The sequence below is a fragment of the Lissotriton vulgaris genome, chromosome 5 (genome assembly GCF_964263255.1).
Source record: "Lissotriton vulgaris chromosome 5, aLisVul1.2, whole genome shotgun sequence".
NCBI lineage: Eukaryota > Metazoa > Chordata > Amphibia > Caudata > Salamandridae > Lissotriton > Lissotriton vulgaris.
The window spans coordinates 424,707,801-424,731,896 of record NC_141693.1 but is presented as its reverse complement, the minus strand read 5'-3'; positions in this window follow the sequence as shown (position 1 = coordinate 424,731,896).

Below are 24,096 nucleotides of genomic sequence, written 5' to 3'. Positions count from 1 at the left end.
AAAATTACATTATCTGTATATGAATTAGATTCGTGACGATTCGACAGCAAAAGTATGTGCCTTTATTCTACAGTTGGATGCTTGTTTCGATCCAGGGAAGATCTGGCTTGGCAGTATGGGCTGGACTGTTCCCATGAGGCACAGGGTCAACACTGACTTGCATATAGCTAGGTCAGAAATGGGGTGGCGAAGTGAGCTAAAGAACGATGATGGATTCAACCCAGATTTGTGACTAGGGGTGAGTGTCTGATAGGTTTCAGTGTTCCATCCATCATCTCCTTGTGTCTGCTTTCTTCGCTCAATGTAGGCAGGTGATGCCCAGACATGTTCCCTTGCTCACTTAGCCACTGGATTTAAGCTAGCCTAACTGATGAGGGGTGTTACCCCGAAACCGATCCCTGGATGCATGTTTCCGGTGCAGGGAAGACCTGGCTTGGCAGTTCGGGCTGGACTGTTCCCATGAGGCACAGGGTCAAGACTAATTTGCATATAACTGGGTCTGAACTGGGTTGGCAAAGTGAGCTATAGAACAGTGATGGATTCAACCCAGATCTGTGACTGGGGGTGAGTGCCTGAAAAGTTTCAGCAATCCGTCCATCATCTCCTTGTGTTTGCTTTGTTCGCCACAAGTTGGCAGGGTATGCCCAGACGTGGGTCCCTGGCTCACTTTGCCACTGGATTCAAGCTAGCCTGGCTGATGAGGGGTGTTACCCCGAAATCGGTCCCACAATGCTTGTTTCCGGTCCAGGGAAAGCCTGGCTTGGCAGTTCGGGCTGGACTGTTCCCATGAGGCACAGGGTCAAGATTGATTTGCATATAGCTGAGTCTGAACTGGGGTGGCGAAGTGAGTTAAAGAACGATGATGGATTCAACCCAGATCTGTGACTGGGGGTGAGTGTCTCGAAAGTTTCAGCGCTCCATTCAACATCTCCTTGTGTTGCTTTGTTCACCCTCAGTTGGCAAGGTATGACAAGACATGGGTCCCGGGGTCACTCTCCCACTGTATTTAAGCTAGCCTGGCTGATGAGGGGTGTTACCCCAAACCACTCCCAGGATGCTTGTTTCCGGTCCAGTAAAGACCTGGCTTGGCAGTTCGGGCTGGACTGTTCCCATGAGGCACAGGGACAAGACTGATTTGCATGCAGCTAGGTCTGAACTGGGCTGGTGAAGTGCGCAAAAAAACAATGATGGATTCAACCCAGATCTTTGACTGGGGATGAGTGTCTGAAAACTTTCAACACTCCATCCATCATCTCCTGCTGTTTGCTTTGTTTGCCCTAAGTTGGTAGGGTATGCTCGGACGTGCGTCCCTTGCTCACTTTGCCACTGAACTCAAGCTAGCCTGGCTGATGAGGCGTGTTATCCCGGAACTTCTCCCAGGATGCTTGTTTCCGGTCCAGGGAAGAAATGGCTTGGCAGTTCAGGCTGGAATGTTCCCATGAGGCACAGGGTTAAGACTGATTTGCATACCGCTGGGTCTGCACTGGGGTGGAGAAATGAGCTAAAGAACAATGATGGATTCAACCAAGATCTGTGACTGGGAGTGAGTGTCTGAAAAGTTTCAGCGATCCGTCCATCATCTCCTTGTGTTTGCTTTGTTCAACCTAATTTGGCAGGGTATGCCCAGACGTTGGTCCGTTGTTCACTTTGCCATTGGATTCAAGCTAGCCTGGCTCATGAGGGGTGTTACCCAGAAACCGGTCCCATTATGCTTGTTTCCGGTCCAGTGAAGACCTGGCTTGGCAGTCCTTGCTGGACTGTTCCCATGAGGCACAGGGTGAAGACTAATTTGCATATAGCTGGGTCTGTACTGGGGTGGCAAAGTGTGCTAAAGAACAATGATGGATTCAACCCAGATCTGTGACCGTGAAGTGAGTGCCTGAAAAGTTTCTGCGCTCTGTCCATCATCTTGTGTTTGCTTTGTTCGCCCCAAGTTGGTAGGGTATGCCCAGACGTGGGTCTCTTGCTCACTTTGCCACTGGATTCAAGCTAGCCTGGCTGATGAGGGGTGTTACCCTGAAACCGGTCCCAGGATGCTTGTTTCCGGTCCAGGGAAAACTTGGCTTGGCAGTTCGGGCTGGACTGTTCCCATGAGGCACATGGTCAAGATAGATTTACATATAGTTGAGTCTGAACTGGGGTGGTGAAATGAGCTAAAAAACGATGATGGATTCAACCCAGATCTGTGACTGGAGGTGAGCTTTGGAAAGTTTCAGCACTCCGTCCATCATCTCCTTGTGTTTGCTTTGTTCACCCTCAGTTGGCAAGGTATGCCTAGACATGGGTGCCAGGTTCACTTTCCCACTGGGTTTAAGCTAGCATGCTGATGAGGGGTGTTACCCCGAAACTGCTCCCAGGATGCTTGTTTCCGGTCCAGGGAAGACCTGGCTTGGCAGTTCGGGCTGGACTGTTCCAATGAGGCACAGGGTCAACACTGATTTGCGTACAGCTAGGTCTGATTTGGGCTGGTGAAGTGAGCTAAAAAACAATGAATGGTTCAATCCAGATCTGTGACTGGGGGTGAGTGTTTGAAAAGTTTCAGCGCTCCATCCATCATCTCTTTGTGTTTGCTTTGTTGATGATTACGCACTAGTATAGCGCACGACTACCCGTAGGCATCTCGGCGCTTGTACGAATACCGCTGAGGAACCCTTCCTGGCCTTTCCCTGTGAGGAGCCCACTCCTGGGCACCCTCAAGGTGAAGTCAGGCATCCTCTGCGTTGTTGGGGCCGTTGTAGAGATTAAGCAAGCTATTGCCCAGAGGTGCAGAGTGGGACTCATGATCAGAATAGGCACCGAAGCGAGAATTATAAGGTCAGAGGAAATTGAGCCTGAGACCCGCTGAGGCAGGAATTGAACCCTGGTCCCGGCCAGACTACTGCATCAGGGTCTGCCGCTCTAACTATTGAGCCACACTTCTCTACGTTTGCCCTAAGTTGGTAGGGTATGCGCAGACATGGGTCCCTTGCTCACTTTGCCACTGGATTCAAGCTAGCCTGGCTGATGAGGCGTGTTACCCCAAAACTGGTCTCAGGATGCATGTTTCCGGTCCAGGGAAGACATGGCTTGGCAGTTCAGGCTGGAATGTTTTCATGAGGCATAGGGTCAAGACTGATTTGCATATTGCTTGGTCTGAACTGGGGTGGAGAAGTGAGCTGAAGAACGATGATGGATTCAACCCAGATCTGTGACTGGGAGTGAGTGTCTGAAAAGTTTCAGCGATCCATCCATCATCTCCTTGTGTTTGCTTTGTTCGCCCTAAGTTGGCAGGGTATGCTTGGACGTGGGTCCCCTGTTCACTTTGCCACTGGATTCAAGCTAGCTTGTCTGATGAGGAGTGTTACCCCGAAACCGGTCCCAGGATGCTTGTTTCCAGTCCAGTGAAGACCTGGCTTGGCAGTCCTTGCTGGACTATAACTATGAGGCACAGGGTGAAGACTAATTTGCATATAGCTGGGTCTGAACTGGGGTGGCAAAGTGAGCTAAAGAACTATGATGGATTCAACCCAGATCTGTGACTGGGGTGAGTGTCTGAAAAGTTTGTGCGCTCTGTCCATCATCTCCTTGTGTTTGCTTTGTTTGCCCCAAGTAGGCAAGGTATGCCCGGACGTGGGTTTCTTCCTCCTTCAGCCACTGAATTTAAACTTCCCTGGCTGATGATGGATGTTTCCCCAAAACCGGTCCCAGGATGCTTGTTTCCGGTCCAGGGAAAGTCTGGCTTGGCAGTTCGGGCTGGACTGTTCCCATGAGGCACAGGGTCAAGATTGATTTGCATATCGCTGGGTCTGAAATGGGGTGGCGATGTAAGCTAAAGAGCGATGATGGATTCAACCAGATCTGTGACAGGGGGTGAGTGTCTGAAAAGTTTCAGCGCTCCGTTCATCATCTCCTTGTGTTTACTTTGTTCGCTCTAATTTGGCAGGGTATGCTCAGACATGGGTCCCTTGCTCACTTTGCCACTGGATTGAAGCTAGCCTGGCTGATGAGGGGTGTTACCCTGAAACCTGTGTCAGGATGCTTGTTTCTGGTGCAGGGAAAACCAGGCTTGGCAGTTCGGGTGGACTGTTCCCATGAAACACAGGGTCAAGACTGATTTGCATATAGCTGTCTCGGAACTGGAGTGGTGAACTTAGCTAAAGAACGATGATGGATTCAACCCAGATCTGTGACTAGGGTTGAGTGTCTGATAGGTTTCAGTGTTCTGTCCATCATCTTCTTGTGTTTGCTTTCTTCCCCCTAAGTAGGCAGGTGATGCCCAGACATGGGTCCCTTGCTCACTTTGCCACTGGATTCAAGCTAGCCTGGCTGATTTATTTATTTATTTATTTATTTATTTATTTATTGACATTTGTAGAGCGCGGCGAATACCCGTGGGCGTCTCGGCGCTAATTAAGGGCATAGATCAGCAACTGGGGTAAAGAAGATATACAAGGCTATTGGTCATATACAAGGCTATTGGGGTGTTACCCTGAAACGGGTGCCAGGATGCTTGTTTCCGGTGCAGGGAAAACCTGGCTTGGCAGTTCGGGTGGACTGTTCCCATGAGGCACAAGGTCAAGACTAATTTTCATATAGCTGGGTCTGAACTGGGGTGGCAAAGTGAGCTAAAGAACGGTGATGGATTCAAACCAGATCTGTGACTGCGGGTGAGTGTCTGAAAAGTTTCAGTGCTCCGTCCATCATCCTTGTGTTTGCTTTGTTCACCCTCAGTTGGCAAGGTATGCCTAGACATGGGTCCCAGGATCACTTTCCCACTGGATTCAAGCTTGTGTGGCTGACAAGGGGTGTTACCCCGAAACCGCTCCCAGGATGCTTGTTTCCGGTCCAGGGAAGACCTGGCTTGTCAGTTTGGGCAGGACTGTTCCCATGAGGCACAGGGTCACCACTGATTTGCATACAGCTAGGTCTGAACAGGGCTGGTGAGCTGAGCTAAAAAACAATGATGGATTAAATCCAGATATGTGACTGAGGGTGAGTGTCTGTAAAGTTTCAGCGCTCCATCCATCATCTTCTTGTGTTTGCTTTGTTTGCCCTAAGTTGGTAGGGCATGCCCAGACGTGGGTCCCTTGCTCACTTTGCCATTGGATTCAAGCTATCCTGGCTGATGAGGGTTGTTATCCCTAAACTGGTCCCAGGATGCATGTTTCCGGACCAGGGAAGACATGGCTTGGCAGTTTAGCTGGAATGTTCCCATGAGGCACAGGGTCAAGACTGATTTGCATATAGCTGGATCGGAACTGGGGTGGCGATGTGAGCTAAAGACCGATGATGGATTCAACCCAGATCTGTGACTGGGGGTGAGTGTCTGAAAAGTTTCAGCGCTCCGTCCATCATTTCCTTCTGTTTGCTTGTTCACCCTAAGTTGGGAGGGTAAGCCCAGACATGGGTCCCTTGCTCCCTTTGCCACTGGATTCAAGCTAGCCTGGCTGATGAGAGGTGTTACCCCGAAATAGGTCCCAGGATGCTTGTTTCCTGTCCAGGAAGGACCCGGCTCTACAATTCGGGCTGGACTGTTCCCATGAAGCACAGGGTCAAGGTGATTTGCAAATAGCTAGGTCTGAACTTGAGTGTCGAAGTGAACTAAAGAACGATGATGGATTCAAACCCAGATCTGCGACTGGCGGCGAGTGTCATTAAAGTGTCAGTGGTCCATCCATATTTCCTTGTCTTTGCTTTGTTCACCCTAAGTTGGTAGGGTATGTCCGGACGTGAGTCCCTTGCTCACTTTGCCACTGGATTCATGCTAGACTTGATGATGAGGGGTGTTAAGCCAAAACCAGTCCCAGGATGCTTGTTTTCTGTCCAGGGAAGACCTGGCTTTGCAGTTCGGGTTGGACTGTTCCTAAGAGGCACAGAATCAAGTCTGATTTGCAATATAGCTGGGTCTGAACTGGTGCTCCGTTTATCATGTCCTTGTGTTTGCTTTAATCTAAATGGACCCTCATCTATATAGAAGAAGGACAGGAATCTTAAGGGTCGCTTAGTAAAGTAAGGGTTTTTACCATCCCAGAAATGCTATTACATACCATTGAAAATAACCCCTTACACTGGACCCTGTTTTCTTATTTCCTTAATTGACTGTGAGGTTTCTGGTTGTTTTATGGCTCACTTTCTGCAAAGAAGCATGGCGATCTCACCTTGTCTTTTAGAAACAACAGAATTTTATCTGCCTAGCTCTTCAGTAGGAAACCTCATCCCAACCTCCAGTACCACTTGTGTATCAGGGATTGAATGATGTCTTCTGCAGGTCTGTTGTATATTTGTTTCCTCTACATAGGGAGGATCACAGCCCCACTGTTTTGGTACAAGGGGCAGTCATACATGCTTAATGGAAGAATCTATTAGTTGACAGTAAAGGAAGACCAAGTCTTGAAAGAATAGATAGAAATGTGTGGTGAAAATTATTTATTAAGAAACTTAACATCTTCCAACGGGACATCCATATTTTTATTCCAAAATTTGATGGCACATTCAGATCCTGCATTAACTACTTTAAATGCAATATCATCACTTTTCACAATTGATATTGATTTTGTCTGATCTCTGTATTGATGGATGCACTCAAGGCACTGGTCAAGAGTTTAGAAGCCAAATCACTGTTCTTCTGTCTCGGCAGATATGATCCATCTGTCACACCAGGCTTATCAGTCCTTGGTATTTAGGGTTTGGCCTGACTGACAGCCATCTGTCATGATGAAGCAAGGTGTGTTTGTGAAATTTCAGTCCTATGTCATCAGTCCTCTATTGTTGGTAACCACTTCATTGGCAGTGGTTTGGTGGACACCCTTCTCCCATGTTTAGAGATTTCTGCCATCAAGTGGGATGGAGGGACCCCAGTGAAAGAGGAAAGGCAGACAAGGTTTGCAATTGCAAGTGTGTCTGTCAACATTGACTGGCGCATCCATCAATGAAAACCTGATCAAAATCTACTTACCAACAGCGTCTGCAGCTCCCACTATGAAAGAGCCTTCTCAAACTACACAAACTATTTACAACTCACAACATGATGCACTAGAAGAAGAAATACTTAATAACTATTGCTTCAAACGTCAGCAACACAACTCAGATTCTCATGAAATGAGTGATATGATGGTGGATGAGATAATGAGGGTTGAGCCCATTGGTTGGGGGCACTGGTTTAGACAACATCCCTGAGCTAGAGAGGGGAAATGTGAACCAGAATCATGGACAAGGAGAATGCTGTCTCCAATACCAGACTCTCACAGGAGGACATCTGCAAGAGGTAGAAAGGTCTGTTGGACGGAGTGTGTTCCCTCACTTCCTAGGAACACTAAGAGGCCATGGCAACTGATGGTGGGTATTGTATTGTATTGTATTGTATATTGGATTTATATAGCGCTTATCACCCAGGGGTCTCTAAGCGCTTGCCTTGGGAACCCGTCCTGGCTTTTCCCAGTGAGATAGCCCCTACAGGGCATCCCCAAGGTGAAAGCCAGGCATCCCGCCGCGGGGGGCCGTTGTGAAGATTAAGCAAGCTTAATGCCCAGAGTTGCAGAGTGTGAACCCATGATTAGGTCAGGCACCGAAGCGAGAATTATCGAGTCCGTGGACATTTGAGCTCAAGACCCTGCCGCGTCGGGAATTGAACCCTGGTCCCGGGTCTGAATTCGTATTATTGAAACAATCTGTGGAGAGGAAAGGACAATATGTAAAAAGTTGGCGCAAAATCAAAGAATCGGAGCAAGGATCGTTAAATGCGAACTTATGGACTGAGCTTCACGCCAAAGAAATCTCCCCAGCAAGGGCATACCTAACAAACTCATTGGAGAGCCTAGGATTAAACATGCTTTGGGAAACAAGGACGGACTTTGGGACTTTCAAGAAAACTGTGACAAAGGTCACAAAACTGGTCTCTTCACTCGAGGACAGAGCCACCCTGACCAGGAGAGCACACGGATGGGTAGTGCTCGAAGGGTATGGAGCCATAAAGCCACAAGAATACCTATCAAGGGGCCTTACACAAAAAATAAAAAGCAAATTCTTAAATATGCGCTTAGGCAACATACCCATAGTACATCACCTGGAACCTTGGAAAAGGCCTGATCCATCAAACGCATGTCGCCTTTGTCAATCTGCAAAGGAGGATCTTATACATATTATATGCATCTGTAAAGCTTTAGTGGATGTAAGGCGGTCAATGCTCTGGCCCCTATGGAACCAGAAGGGTGTAAGATCATGCAGGCAAGCAGTAATGCTCTGCTTCAACCCCAACGAGACCCAGCTAAACTGTAGAACAGTTAAATATTTTGAAATAGTGGCCAAAAAATTAAATGAAACAGTATAAGGACGCGAACAACCAACCGCACTGGGATAAAGGCAGTCTTCTCAAACGACCCTTAACAAAACTATAAAGATTACTGAGCGAAAATTAATTAAATCAGGGGAATAGAGATCCTGCAACTGCCTTATAACTACAAGAACTCCAACTAAAAAATAGTAGTGATCAATAGGAAGACCCACTACCTGACTATAGACTCTTTGAGATTTTATTAAAGTGTAACATCTTTTTGCCAGGAAAAGTTTTACATAGTCAAAAGACTTTTAATTTCTATTTCTAATTTTTGTGTAAAATTGTGAGTTTTTATTAACTGTGCAATAAACAAATACTAAATACTAAATACTGGTCCCGGGTCTGACCTCTGCTTCAGGGTCTGCCTGCTCTAACCAGTGAGCCACACTTCTCCACTAGGCTCCATTAGGGTCTCCTAGGCCCCTAAACCTCATGCTCTGGGAGTAGAAGATTGTGCCCATACTCCACACTGAAGGCCTTCTGGGAATTTCAGGTGGAGTGGAGTGGAGAGTGTTAAGTACAAACACTAGCTTTATCATAATAACTAATTCACATTGTCTGTATTTCTACTTCCGTCATCCCTAACACAGACAACCTATTCACACAAGCATGCTATCTGATGTCTGTCACACCTTACTACAATCCTTGTGTAATCACAATATACCATTTATTCACTCAGGCAAACCATTATCCTTAACACAGCTCATACAAAATACAATCAAATCGGTGTGACCGTACATTTTGACCACAAATAACACCCCCCTATGTAATAACAATATTGTCCAAATTTCTTATAACACGCAAGTCTCTACTCACGCGTATCAAAGTTCCAATAATGCACCAGGTCTTTGAAAAGAAGTGGGATCCACGGCAAAAGTAAGGGAATGGCTTTATTGACATCCAGCCACAGCATCTCCCCGGCAGCAACTGCCGAGACTAGAATCCTGAAGTGTTCCACGCAGGGAACATTCAGTGTAGAATGCTAGGGCAGGGAGGAGAAGACCCAACACACCTCCCTTTTTTTATAGAGAAAACAAAAGAACAAGAGAGGATAGGAGAAAAGGTGAAACAGAAGGAAAAGAGACGGAGAGAAAAGGAAAAGAGACGGAGAGAAAAGGAGAAAGCAATGCAAAGAAAAATACATCATTTACAATGTAAAGCAAAGATACAAAGCAAATTACATCATTACACAATACAAAGCAACAATTCCTTGCTGTGACACAACCTTACCATGCACCCACCAGGTGGTCTAGAAATTACCCCATCACATAGTCTTGAAACTTAGCAGGAACGGATCTGACTCTGGAGGGGGTTTCCCTCTGCGGAAAGTTCCGCTCTGAACGCACCGCACCACCCACCTTAGGAGTAGGAGGGGAAACGCTAACCCCAAAACGCCTACCGACACTCTCAACCATGGGGCCAAGCACAATAGAAACCAAACTCTTGCTCCAAACTCTTCCATCCTCCAACACCACCACAAAATCCTTCACCGCAGACACCTTCTTGGGAGAATAAAACAGCGACTCCCCTTTACGGAGAAACCCAGGCTTCTTTATCCTTACCCAATCACCAACCTTCACTCTGGAAGAAGGCAACACATCCAATCTGGTACCATACTTGCTTTGGACCGAAGACCTGACATCAGCTACGCCGGCTAAACAAACAGCATCCACCATCTTTCTAGACATCCATTCTTTGTTCAACTTCGTACCAGCTACCCTACCATGCAACAATGTAAAAGGGGCAACACCAGTCGAAATATGCGGGGTGGTTCTTACAGCCCATAACATGTCGCTAACAGCTTGACGCCATTGTAACCCATTCACCAAAGCCAATTGTAGATGTTCTTTGACGACACGGTTGAAACGCTCGACTAAGCCGTTGCTGCGTGGATGATAGAGGAATGTGCAAATATGCTTGATTCCAACCTCCTTGAAAAACGAAGACATTTCGGCAGAAACCAACTGCGTACCATTGTCCAAAACTATCTCCTCAGGGAAACCCTCCCTAGAGAAAACATCGCGTAATAACGAAATCACTACAGAAGAACTGATGGAATCAACAAACCTAACCTCAGGCCACTTGGTCATATAGTCAATCAACACAAGGATAAACTTTGGAGACGAACCAACGAGACCATAAGGCCCTGCAATGTCTAAAGCCAACTTAGACCAAGGAACGTTCTTGACTACCACAGGTTCGACAGGCAAAGGATGGGTGACTTGCGACTTATCACTAACTATACACTCACAACATTCACGAACAAAATGTTCGACGTCCTTGTCCACAGACGGCCACCAAAAATCCTGCCTCACCCTGCGATTCATAGAACGAATACCTGGATGTCCTTCGTGAGCAAGATCAAGAATTTTACCACAAATTGAAACTGGAACAACCAATAAACCACCTCTTCTCAAAATTCCATTCACAAGGGATAACTCATCCTTGACTCTCATGTAAGGGATAATAGCGGCAGGACAAGCTTTTTCACACGGCCAAGGTTTGCGAAGAAGATCAATAACCACCTGCATGTCATCATCCGAAGCAATTCCTTCCAACCACTCGTTCTCAGAAAGGGCACAACCAACAGAGTCGCACAAAGAGCCAACGGCACAAACCACATCCAAATCATCACTCGCAACGCTGTCATCACTATTGGGCAGGGGTAGCCTAGACAAGTAATCAGCAACCAAATTCTTTTCCCCATCTACATACTCAAGCTGATATTGGAATTCTTGCAAATTGAACTGCCACTTGGAGATTCTAGGAGTTGCTCTACCTCCACCTTTGGTGGTGAATAAGTCGACCAAGGGCTTATGGTCAGTCCTTAAGATAAACCTATTCCCCCATACGAAATTCTTGAAATGCAAAACCCCCACCACATGGCAAGAGCCTCCTTTTCAATGGTAGAGTAAGTTCCCTCAGCACCCCTCAAGGTTCTGGAGGCAAAGGCAATAGTTTCCTCACGCCCATCACTCCTTCTTTGCATGAGGACTGCCCCCAACCCCACATTACTTGCATCGGTGGAAAGAATACATAAGTCATTGATGTTGAACAAATTCAGAGGGCGAGCACCAATAATTTCTTGCTTAATGACATTGAAGTTGTTATCACAATAATCATCCCAAACAAACTTAACACTTTTCTTAAGAAGACTGCGCATAGCAGTAGTTTTAGAAGAAAGGTTTTTAACAATTTTAGAGTAATACTCCACCAGACCAAGATATGAGCGTAGCTGATCCTTGTTGGTGGGAACAGGAGCATTCTGAATAGCATCAATGATTTTGACTTTAGGTTCAACACCATTCTGAGATATGTGGTGACCAAGATAGTCCACCCCGTCTTGGAGGAATTTGCATTTATCCTCCCTCAAGGTTAGCCCACTAGACCTTAAGATGCTCAGAACAAGTTTCACCCGTTCATCATGTTCAAGTTCGGACTTCCCATAGACCAATATGTCATCCTGGAAAAAACAACCCCTGGAATGTCCTTGAATAGGTTGTTCATCAACCTTTGAAAGACAGCCGAGGCTAAAGCTAAGCCAAACGGCATGCGGATGTAACGATAAGCTCCCTCCTGAGTTACAAAAGAGGTAAGGTGCTTAGAACTGGGACACAGCTCAATTTGATGGTATGCAGATGAAATATCAAGAGAAGTAAAGAATTTAGCACCCTCGAGAGTGGCTAGCATTTCGTTCATATTAGGGAGTGGTTGCCGGTCGATCCAAATGTTGGCATTGAGATCGCGGAGGTCAACACACATCCTTAGACACTTGTCAGACTTCCTCGCTAAAACTATAGGAGCAAGCCACTCAGGACCCTCAATTGGCTCAATCACACCTGCAGCACACAAACGCTCTAATTCCTTTTTTAATTCTGCATGTAGGCTTAAGGGCACTTTCCCTACCTTATGGGCAACAGTGTTCCACGCAGGGAACATTCAGTGTAGAATGCTAGGGCAGGGAGGAGAAGACCCAACAGTCTTCTACAATATCATATTAAAACCTTCCGGTAGTACAAGTTGGAACAGACAAATCTATGTCCCTAATAGAAAAATGCTCCAGTTGTGGGTTTAGAATTAACTTATCACTGCATTCTGAGAGTTTATTTTTCTTCTTTTGTTTTGACTATGGAACAAACACACATGATACATAAAAGCCAAGGAATGGAGTCGTTGTTTCATAGTGATTGGTTAATTTTGTCAACTAAGGAACACACTGCTGTGATACACATTATCCTTTCACATAACAAACACACATGAAACATAAAAGCCAAGGAACGGAGTAGTCGTGTCATAGTGATTGGTTAATTTTGTCAACTAAGGAACACACTACTGTGATACACATTATCTTTTCATATAACAAACACACATGAAACATAAAAGCCAAGGAATGGAGTAGTCGTGTCATAGTGATTGGTTACATTTGTTAACTAAGGAACACACTACTGTGATACACATTATCCTTTCACATAAAATTGAGTAGGTTGGGCCTTTAAAAGTGCAAGGACTACTCTTTTTATTATAAAAAAATAACAAGTCAATTGGATAATCTACATTGAAGGGAACCTGTAGTAATGTATGACAAGTTATCCAAAAGCACAACAAATTGGCCTGGATCTGCTGAGAACCGTGGTTCCGCTGTCTTATTTGATTGTGGCACAACATACCTCTGGTACAAAAGACTGTCAGTGGATGGGTCATTGTTTTTCTGCTAATACCCATTGATTGTTTATCAGACTCTATAAAAATACTGTCTTACATAGTTTATAATAATTGAGGGACGGTGCTGCACCTGCACTCTATCTAGCTAGTAGACCCAACTCTACTAAAGGGTGTTGACTCCGTTACAGAGAATCAGCAAACCTAATTGTCTTTGACGCACATCTGAATATTGTCTATCTGAAAACTATTTAAGTTTTAATAATTGATAGTTATTACAAATAGCACATTTTTTGTTTTTAATTCACGAAGAATCTTTGTAACGCTAAATCTTTGAATTGACTAACTAGTATGTTGCAATCTGAGTGTGTTGTATGTCCACACTAACCTCCCTTAGAAGTCTAGGATTACACATTACTACTACTGAGATCCATATGTTTGCACAGTGTTGCTTTGGCATAGTATAATGGGGCACGTAACTGACAGCCAAGCAACCCTAGGTCCATGGCTAACACACTAGAGGTCAGCCCAGCCGTCTGAAACTCAAAATCACTTCACTAATCAATTTTTCTCACAATGTTGTTTTGCTAAGTGATTTAAAATTTCAATCTAGCCCCTCAATTCCATCTGCAGGTTGAGAAAAATCATTGATGAACAGTTTGGCATTATACATATCAATGAAGGGCAAATGTTCAATAGCATAAAATGTCAATTTATATAGTAGCAACTATCAATTTGAACAAAAATATTTTGTTTGCAAGGGGACGCAGCTAGATCACAGTCATCAGACTCTTCTGTGTTGTGTACTTTGCCTGAGAAAACAATCCGTCATTGAGAGCAGGATTATTACTGATGAGAAAGATCTTGGCCATAAGATTTGTGTGGCCAGTACTCCAGATAACTCCCTCTCTCAGCGCACAAAAGATCAACAAAATCCATTGTCCCCATGACCTACAGCAGTGCCCTGCAAGCTACCTGCAGCCCCACAGCCACTATAAATGTGGCCTCCCCTGTCTTGGCTCATGTGACAACCACAGCAATAACATAGGCTGTGTAGTCAGGACACACTACAAGTGTGGCCACCAGGTCAAGGTCACAGAATGGTTTTGAAAAGGCTGGGGCAGAACCTGCTGTGGGAAGGGAGGCTCAGGATGTTATCTCTGGTGTTTGGACAAAATATTGGATAACATATATTGTGTTGTAGAAATATTGTGTCAAGAATATCAGGATCTCATATATATCGTGGACAAGAATAGCGAAGGTAAAAATATTGTTTTAAGTGTTGTTTTTAATATTGATGTAAAAAATCAACGTAGTAAATATCATTGCATATAATATAGTTTTTTTGTGTAAAATAGTATATAATGTGTTGTTTTTAATTCTATATGTTTATATTTTTTATATATTTAAATTTTAGAATAATGTTTAATTAATTACTTGGTAACATTTGTAAATGTTAATTCTTTTAATCCTTTTTTTTAAGAATTGACATTTTCTTTTGCAGAATGTTGGGTTGATAGGGAATAAGGGTAGGGAGATTTAAAAAGATACATCATATCATTTTTATTTAATCATTATTTAGATATCCTATTTTTTTAAATTTATTTCACCATGCATTTTACTAAATTATATTTTTATTTTATTTCAAAATTTAATATGAAGTTATATACATATAAATTGTTTTTGAAAATAAAATATAAAATATGAAAACATATGTAACATATTTAAAAAGTTTGTATTTATATGTTTCAAGTTTTTTGGGATGGAATTGTAATTGTATTAAAAACTGTAAAAACAATATGTAGGAAAAGATAAACATTGTTCTAATATCAAAAATGTAAATCATTTGGTGATTTTTGTTTTTTTTGAGATTTTTATTTTAAAGAAATGTAGTGGAAGGCTGTGGGGCTACACCCATAGTAACTCTCTCCAGGTAGAAAATTCCTTTTTAAAGCATTTGCTTTGTTTACCAGCCTCTGCGCCATCCCTGATTGTTCATAAGGCCGTTGGGTTGCAATTTCTGGTGGATCTGCTTTTATTAAAACCCTTATTACTTTGGTTTTCTATCACTATTCTATAGTGTCCAACACTTTCTCTGGGTTGATTTGTTTTTACTGTTATTTTTTAAATACATTTTTATTTCCACCAAAAGCAACACAGGCAGTTACAGCACATCATTTGTATGATAGTTACATAACACATCCATTACATCAATTATGTAAATGATGACATAAGTACAATATTGGTAGAAGTTCTTGGTCGGCCAGTGCAATCAGAGGAATAACAGGAGAAATCCTCCCCAAATATTAACCAACAGTAAAATACGGTGACAATATTCAATCGATGACGATCTTAAAATCTCCATCGCCGTATATCTTTGCCATAGTGTCAGACCTCCCAAACCTCTGAACCAACTAGCCCATGTAGCATGTTCCCTGAGAACCAAAAGATGCTGGAGTAACAAAAGAAATCAACCTTGGAACAATTGCTGGAGAATACTGAGTTACAAGCGTAATTCCAAAATGGCCGCTAACTCAGAAAATGCAGTAGCAGTCTTGTTGTTTATGCTCCCACAGGTGTCCGAATCTAGGTGAAGCGCGCGCTCAATAACAAATGCGCACTTCACCAGAGATAATTCAAGAGAAAGGACCCTTGAACTTGTGCTCTGTGAATTACCTGTTTCCTTGTCCCATTCGGCGTCTGGTTTCCCTGGCAGTATTGCGTTCGCAGAACTAGCTTTGGGAGCTTGTTTCTTCCCCTTGATTCCGGAGCGTTTCCTGTCAGATTCTCGACAGGGGGTGTATCTTCAAATAACGCTCCTCCTTGCAGCAGTTCCAATTCCTTCAGTCAGAAGCATTGAAAAGGTCGACTCCTGTGCCTGTAAAAATGGAGAAGAAAGATAAGTGGTTGAACGTTATGTATTTCATTTAATGGCAAGTTTATAAGTATATTTGAGAGACATTTTAAAGACATTCAAGAAGGGCAAAAAAAATACTTACCGTGTTATGCTTTTTCAATGCTGAAAGAACCTGTACAAGAAAAGAAAGAGTTATTAAGTAGTCTAGTGTAATAAATAACGAAGTTATAAAGTTAGTTAGTATAGCATAGAATAGGGATCCAGTTACTACTCACAAGAAGAACACTAAGATGTAAGAGCAGCTTCAAATAGGAGATGGTAAGAGCTTTAAAATAACATTAGATAGTCCACAGTAACAGAAAGGAGTAATTGCATATATATTTAGTTTTAAAGTATTTTATTCGGCATAACATGTTGGGACAAACACACATCTTCAAAAAGCACTACGACAGGGCAGAAATAACCCCCAAATCTCAGGTGCACCATCAGTAAAGATCATCATGACGGGTTATGCCCTCACAGAAATACATGATATGTTCTATCACAGCATGAAGTGATTTTCCCCGCACAACCCTTCCCCAAACCCCAACAACCCAACTCCGTACCCCCAACCCCCCTTCCCCCTCCATCCCCACCCCGCGTCCAGTGCACAGTCCCCAACCAAAAATAAAATACATCAAGGCCACGTCCCTCCGGGAGAAGAAGTCCAGTAACAATTCACTGGGCAGGCTCTATCGGGCTTGGAAGCCGCAGAAGGCGAAGGTACCTAGGGCAGGTGAGTTCCCTAAATTCCGTGAGCAATAGGGAATGAAACGGTTGCCAGAGCTCCCTGAATTGTTCCACATCTCCCGCCACTGTGAGGGACATTCTCTCTAAACCCAACACGTGCCACAGCCTATGGAGCCAGCCTGTGATGGAGGGTATTGTAGCAGTGTGCCAGTGTATTAAAATGTTTTGGACTGCAGAGCCTAGAGCTATCGCTATCTGTCTGCCCCTACGGGATCTAAGGGGGTACATCAGCCCGTTCGGAAGCCCCAACAAGGTATAGGCAGGGCATCCAACACTTCCTTCCAGTAAGGCTCCAGTAACGGGCAGTCCCATAGAATGTGCGTGAGTGTACCCCGATGCCCGCACCCCCGCCAACATGTGTCCTCCTTGCTATGATCAAATTTGTGGACTCGTTCAGGTGTGTAGTACCAGTAGGTGGAGACTTTGGTCAGAGTATCAGTGAGCCCCATGTGATATGCCGAGTGCCTCACCCTATAAGATATGTGCTCCCATTCCTTAGGGCTCAGTGTCCTCCCCAGTTCCCTTTCCCAGCGCTCCCTCCCGGGATGATAACTGTGTGTCGCAGGTGGTTGCAGCAGCTTGTAAAGATCTGTAATCAGTTTGGCATCCGATGTTCGCGATAGGAGCCACTTTTCATAAGGAAGAAAAAGCCTGTCGGCTGACTCCCTCACTTGCGGCTGGAGGGCCCAGTGGCGAGCCTGCATATAGCGGTGTCTGTCGCTCTCCGGGAGTGAAAACTCCTGACGGAGTTGGGAGAAGGGGATAACCCCCTCGGGCTATATAAATGGCACAGGGCTCGGAACCCCGCCTGCCTCCAATGCGTGAACGCTCCTCTCTCCAGTCCCGGGGTTAAGTCTGGATTGTCCACCAGCGGTGTGAGCGGTCACGGGAACGTGGTGAGACCGTGTGGGAGGTTAGTAGCGTCCCACACCCGCAGGTGGACTCTCGTAACAAAGGAGGCGTAGAGGTTTTTGGGCCTATGCGGACGACGCAGGAAAGGAATCTCCTGCAAAGGTCTCCCTGCCAATGCCTGGTCTTGGAAGAGCCAATGTTTATCGGACTCCCACCTACTCCATTCCACGAGATAACGTAGCTGCGTAGCCTGAAAGTATTTGCGGAAATCGGGTATCCCCAAACCGCCTGCTCAAGAGCCAGCAGCGAGAGGGCTCTGCGCATTCTAGGCTTCTTACCCTGCCAGACAAAGCGTGAAACGTCTGCTTGTAGTTGCGGTATCCACCCGACCGGCGGTTGGAGCGGCAAGGCCCGAAAAAGATAAAGTACTTGGGGCAGGACCGTCATTTTGACAGCAGCTATCCTGCCCAGCCAAAAGAGAGTTCCGCGATTCCACCGCCCCAGTTCCTCCCTAATCTTTGCACCTAGGGCTTGATAGTTGGCCGACACCATGGCTGACAAAGTGGGAGCAATCTGAATCCCCAGGTAAGGTACTGCACCCGAAGACCAAAGCATGGGAAACCTGTGTTGCAAATAGGCTCTAGTAGCCGGCTTGAGGGAGATGTCTAAAGCCACTGACTTCCCCATATTCATTTTAAACCCCGCTACCGTGCCGAAGGAGTCCAATTCCTCTATACACGCAGGGAGGGCCGTCTGGGGTCTGTCAATGGACAGGATGACATTGTCTGCATAGAGGCTGATAGCATGCCTGAAACCCCCCCATCCGAATTCCGGTCACCGCAGGATTATCACGCACCCGTTGAGCGAACGCCTCCATATAAAGAGCAAAGAGCAAGGGCGAGAGCGGGCAGCCCTGCCTGGTTCCACGTTCAATGTCAAAGGTCGCAGATGTAAACCCGTTAACCCGGACCACTGCTGATGGTTGTTTGTAACAGTTAAGAATCATGGATCGGAACTTGTCCCCTATCCCCGCTTTCACTAGAACCTGCTCCAGATAAGGCCAGTGGACTCGGTCAAATGCTTTCTCTGCATCTACCGCCAGCATCATTCGTTCTCCCAGAATCCGGGAAGCCTTCTCCAGAAGGTGGACAATCCGTTTCGTATTTTCTACTGTCCGTCTCCCTGGGACAAAACCTGCTTGGTCAGGGTCGATGAGACCGGGCAAGTGAAGAGCTAGTCGCGCGGCTAAAATCCCTGTATACAACTTCAAATCAATATTTAAAAGAGAGATCGGTCGATAAGACCCACAGTGCTTCGGGTCCTTACCAGGCTTAGGGATAACCGTAACAGAGGCCCGGAGAAGATCAGGTGTGATAGCTCCGGGATCAGCAAAGGAATTGAAGAGGTGCGTAAGCACGGGGGCTAAAGATGTGCAGAAAGTTTTATAATAGAGGGCCGTGAATCCATCCGGCCCAGGCGCTTTGCCATGTTTCAGTCTGGCAATAGCAGAGACCACTTCCTCTATCCGAATGTCTCTATCCAAATATTCCGCCTGCAAAGGATCCGGTGACGGCAACGTAACCGAATCCAAGTAAGCAGTCATAGCCATCTCGTCCGGAGGCTCTCCCGTGTAGAGGTCCTTATAAAAGTCGCGGAAAACGGCCGCAATCCGAGCGTCCTCCGTTCCCTGCCTGATCGGAAATTTCCTTAACTAGTTGATTCTGACGTGTCACCCGGAGCCTGTGGGCTAGCAGTTTACCACAGTGGTCTCCTCCAGTATAAAAAGTGTGACGCAGCCGGAGTGCCGCATCCTCCGCCCGGTCGAGATCCAGGGCTGCCAGGAGCTTCCTCGCTTCCTTGAGCTGCCTCCAGATCCTGGGAGCCCCAGTCCTACGATGTATCTGCTCAAGTTCTCTAACCCGACCCGTAAGTTCATCTCTCTTGGCCTGCCGTTCTTTGTTGTCAGCCGAGGAAATCGCCAAAAATTCCCCTCGAATCACCGCCTTCAGCACCGCCCACTGCGTGGCCCGGCTAGTGTCAGCATTGTCATTATGGGATTGAAAGTCCCGGATCGCCTCCTTAATGCGGACCACTACTTCCTTCCTATGTAACAGCGTGTCACGTAGACGCCACGTCCTGGGCCGAGAAACGGCCGGGGGCAAACACAACGTGGCCTCAACTGGGGCATGGTCCGAAAGGGAAATCACACCTATCTCTGACCCCGAGGTCAACGCCCGCACCGGGCAGGTAACTAAAAGGTGGTCCAGCCTCGCATACGTCTTGTGCGCATGGGAGTAGTACGAGTAGTCCTTGTCCGCGGGGTGCATGTGTCGCCACAGATCAAGGAGGTCAACCTCCTCCAACTGAGCCCTACGGTCAGCGGAGAATTCCCCGACCTGCGGGGAGCGTTGCGCCGATCTATCCAGTGCAGAGTTAAAGACCATGTTGAAGTCACCACCGAGTATGATGTGTCTGTCCTGGGAAGAAGTAATGTCCTCGAATGCGGTCTGTAGGAAACGATCCTGGCTTTCATTAGGACTATATAGGGACCCGATCGTAAACATAAGGCCCCCTATCTTAAACCGATATGCGAGTAGGCCGCCTTTTTGTTCGGCGAACTTGTAGAGGACCTCTCCCCTAAAGTGTCGGGCCACCAGTATCACCACCCCAGCCATTTTAATAGTACAAGAGGAAAAGAACTGTGACGGGAACTTATGAGAACGGAGTCTGTGCGTGTCTTGTGACAATAGGTGCGTCTCCTGGAGAAGACAAATGTCTGCCTGGGTACTCTCCAGAAGTGAGAGCACAGCCCTTCTCTTGACCGGATTATTTAGTCCCCGGACATTCAGGGTCACAACCTTGCAAGTGTCAGGAGGCATGTGAAAGGGTGTAGCAGAAAGTGATGGGGCCCCATAGCAACAGGGCAATAAGGGCACAAATGCTGCAATGTAGTAGAGGTGACACAATAATGAACAAAGCGCTAACATGTGTGGGGCAAATATGTCCGATCAAAGCAAGAGGCCCAATCAATGTCCGGAAAGCTAGAGACCACCACGTGTACTGGACAGCCCTCCCTTTCCCTCCCTTACTCTCCAGCAAATCAAAAAGAAAGTCAAAGCTGTAATTGCAGCAGTCAATTCTGAGAAAACCAAAAAGCACATACATTGCCTGAATAACAAGGAACCCCATTGTGCACTGGACGACCCTCCCCCTTCCCCACAAACTCCCGGATCCCCCCCCTTGCCTGTCCCACCCCCTTCCCGATCCCCCAAGAACTGCTTCCCTCCCCTCCAACTGCCCAACTGACCCCAGTCCCCACCCACAACTGGGACTGTCACAACAACCCTGACCCCACCCCCCGGTCCCCCAACAACCCACCAAAAACCATTGTCCCAGTCCGGTCCGTAGCGGACAAGCCTGTGGAGAGTCAGAAAAGTGGACGTCCAGCCACTACGCACTTCCCCGCCCCACGAACCCCCCCCCCCAAACCCCCAAACCTGCATTACAGTTATGGCGATGTCGATCTCCCCCCGGAGTTCATTCAGGCTGTCAACGCGACTTCACTTGTCGCCGTGACGGTGGCTCCATCTCGCGCTGCATCGTCCAGGTCCGCAGCTGCAGCAGGCGAACCCGGTCCCGTTGAGGAGGCGGAGGACCGCCGGCCAGGGATCGTCTGCCAGCCATCCCTAGTGATACGGCGCCAGCGAGGTGTGTATGTTCCGTCGTCCGTAGCAGTGATACCCAGCACCCCACATGTATCCTGAAGGGAACGCAGCTGATGTAGAGTCCCATTCCACCGGAAAATAAGGCGGAAAGGGTGCCCCCAGGAGTATTGAGTACCATGCTCCTGAAGAAAATCAGTTGCAATTTTAAAGGCCTTGCGTTTCTGCAGGGTGGATGCTGCGAGATCCTGGTAGAGTGCTACCCGGTGACCCCTAAATTCCAAGGACGATCTCCTCCGTGCCTCGCGAAGTATTCGTTCCTTCAGGGGATAATCCGGCAGGAAGGCCAAAATGTCAGGGGGGGGTGCCGAGGCCCGGAGCTGTAAGCCCACTCTGTGCGCTCTATCGATCCGAATAGGGAAGTCGGCCGATTCACCCAGCACCTCTCTGAATAAGTCCCCTAGGTACGCAGCCACGTCCTCCCCCTCTTCTCGGGAAGGAACTCCCCGGACTCGGATGTTGTTCCTCCGGGAACGGTTTTCAAGGTCTTCGGCATGTGACTGAAGATCAAGATGCTGGTCCTGGAGCCGTATAACCTCCTGCTGCAACTGCATGATCTCTTCGTCCCTGGCATGGCCAGCACTTTCCACCGTTGCCACTCTCTCTCCCAGGCCATCAACCTCCCGTCGTATCTCCCGGACCTCACCCGCCACCTCCTGCTTGAGTGTTTGGAAATCGTCCAGCAATGTACCGAAGAGGGACTCAAGGAAGGATCTTGTGACCGGGGGCTCCCCTCCATTCGCTCCCTGGGAGCCACCCGAGAGACTCGGAGACGGCTGTCCCCTATCCTGTCTCGCGGTGTTCCTGCCTAACATGTCCGGCAGGGTGCGATCCCCTTTCTTGGACCCTTTGTTGTTCGCCATTGCGTCTGCTAGGGCACCTTTCGGAACGTTCGGTGGGGCCCTGTCCAAGCCACTGGTCGACGCTCAGGCCAGGCCGCTACTGCCCCGCACCTCACCACCAACAACCAAGGGGGCCGGTCCGTATTGCCAGCAGGCCTCCTCCGATGTGCAATGGAGCGGCCCGCGATCCGTTCAACCCGGGGACCGGCGTCCCACCCGAGTCTCCAGGCCCGACTGGCCTAGTCCTGTTCTCTCGTCCACCACGGCCGACACCCCAGGCGCGATCCCCGGCTCTCTCGCTCCTCAGATGGCCCACCTCGAACCGGTCCGGTATATCCTTCTCAGGTACGTCAGCAGGAGGTACCGCGCCAACTTTCCAGCGTGCTACCGCCTCACCGCCAAGTCTGTGCAGGTCATATCACACCAAACGCCTCCCTTCCAGCCCCTCCAAGGCGATGCGTCGGCGTCGGGCGAGGAGCCGACCCCGGGAGGACACAGGCAGCCGAGCCCTGCCACAGCCAGCCATTAGAACACCCACCACTGCACCTCTGGAGCTCCAGGAAAGGCAGGCCGCAGTCCCGGCGCCACGTGCGGGATCTTCCTGGGCAGCAACACCAAATCTCTCGACCCACTTCTCAGCACTTGCGAATCTGGGGGTGCAGTCCCGCACCCAAGGGGTCCTTCCGATGGGCCGTTGGGTGAGCGCCACACCTCGTGACCTCTAGTGCCTCCGCAGTCCGGGGGCATAGGCCAAAGCCACGGCCTCGCGTAGTGTCCGGCCCCGCACCTACTCCGCCGATGCCCCGCCTCCGGGCGCCAAGCGGCGCAGCTCCTCGGGGTTCGCCACAGGGTGGGTTGCGGTGATGGTGGTCGGGGTCAGGTGGGAAAAAACTGCGTCCCCTCCGCAGTCACCAAGGTAGACGGCCGCCAAAACCAAGCTCCGGCTCCACCTCCGCGCCGGGCCTAGGGCCCTCCTCGTTCCCGGCGGGGACTCCGGGACCGCTCAGCCTCCGGTTCCGGCGGTCTCTGCCCTCACAGCCGCCACTCCGATGTCCGGCACTTATATCTCGCCAAGTGCAGCGTCCCGGGGGGGAGATCAGCGCTAGATTAGTAGGTTAAGGGCCCAGGGCCGGCGGAGCTCACAGCGAGTGCGACCACTCAGCCCGCCATCTTGGCCACGCCCCTTGCATATATATTTAGATATTAATATCTCCAGGGAGCTATAACCAAAAGATATAAGAAAGAAAGAAAAGGAGACAAGCAGTTTTTCTGGAATGTTAGGTAAGAAGTAAGTTAGAATACGCATTAGACATATTCAGTAGAATAGGAAGTACATTAATCTCTCTCTTTAGTGTCAATCAGGATTTTGTCGGAGTTTCAGTCTGCGGAACGGACGAAGCCAAGAGAAGCTGAGAGAACAGTTCCAGAGCAGTCTCTTCTGTTGTTTGTTACTTTATCCACTCTCCTTTCCCCCTTTGGGGTCTTTGAGGGTCTACTTACAATAACGGACTCTGGGGCATCCTTCAGAAGGAGTCGGGAAATTAGCAACTTCTGTTCCTGTGCAAGTTTGTGGTAAGAGTTCACTTATAGGTAAGGTAATATTTTTATTTGTATATGATTAATTAAAATCTTTACAAAAATATAAAACGCCATGTGACAGTACAAATGATTTAAAATACAGCAGTTACTATTGTCAATTCAAGGTTGTCATTAAGTCCTGATGAGTCTTTCAAGTTTGCTTGAATCTTTCTTTCATTAAATCAAAGAACTTCACAACCTGACAATTCGGTTTAATATTGCTGGAGGAAAAACACAGTTTAACTGCCTGCCTACAGGTCTGAACGGCATGTGATCTAAAAAAAGGTAGCAACAGCTTATGCCTCAGGTCCATTAGTCTCGGGCAAGTACATATCACATGAATGATGTCCTCCTTGCCAGAATCACACAGGCGACAAAGGGCCAAGGCGTGAGTTCTCTCCCATGGTGGCAGGTGCGGTAATATCGGGATAGCTCCAAGGCGCAGTTTCAGGAACTTTTCTTTGATTTTTATTTTCATCCCGATAT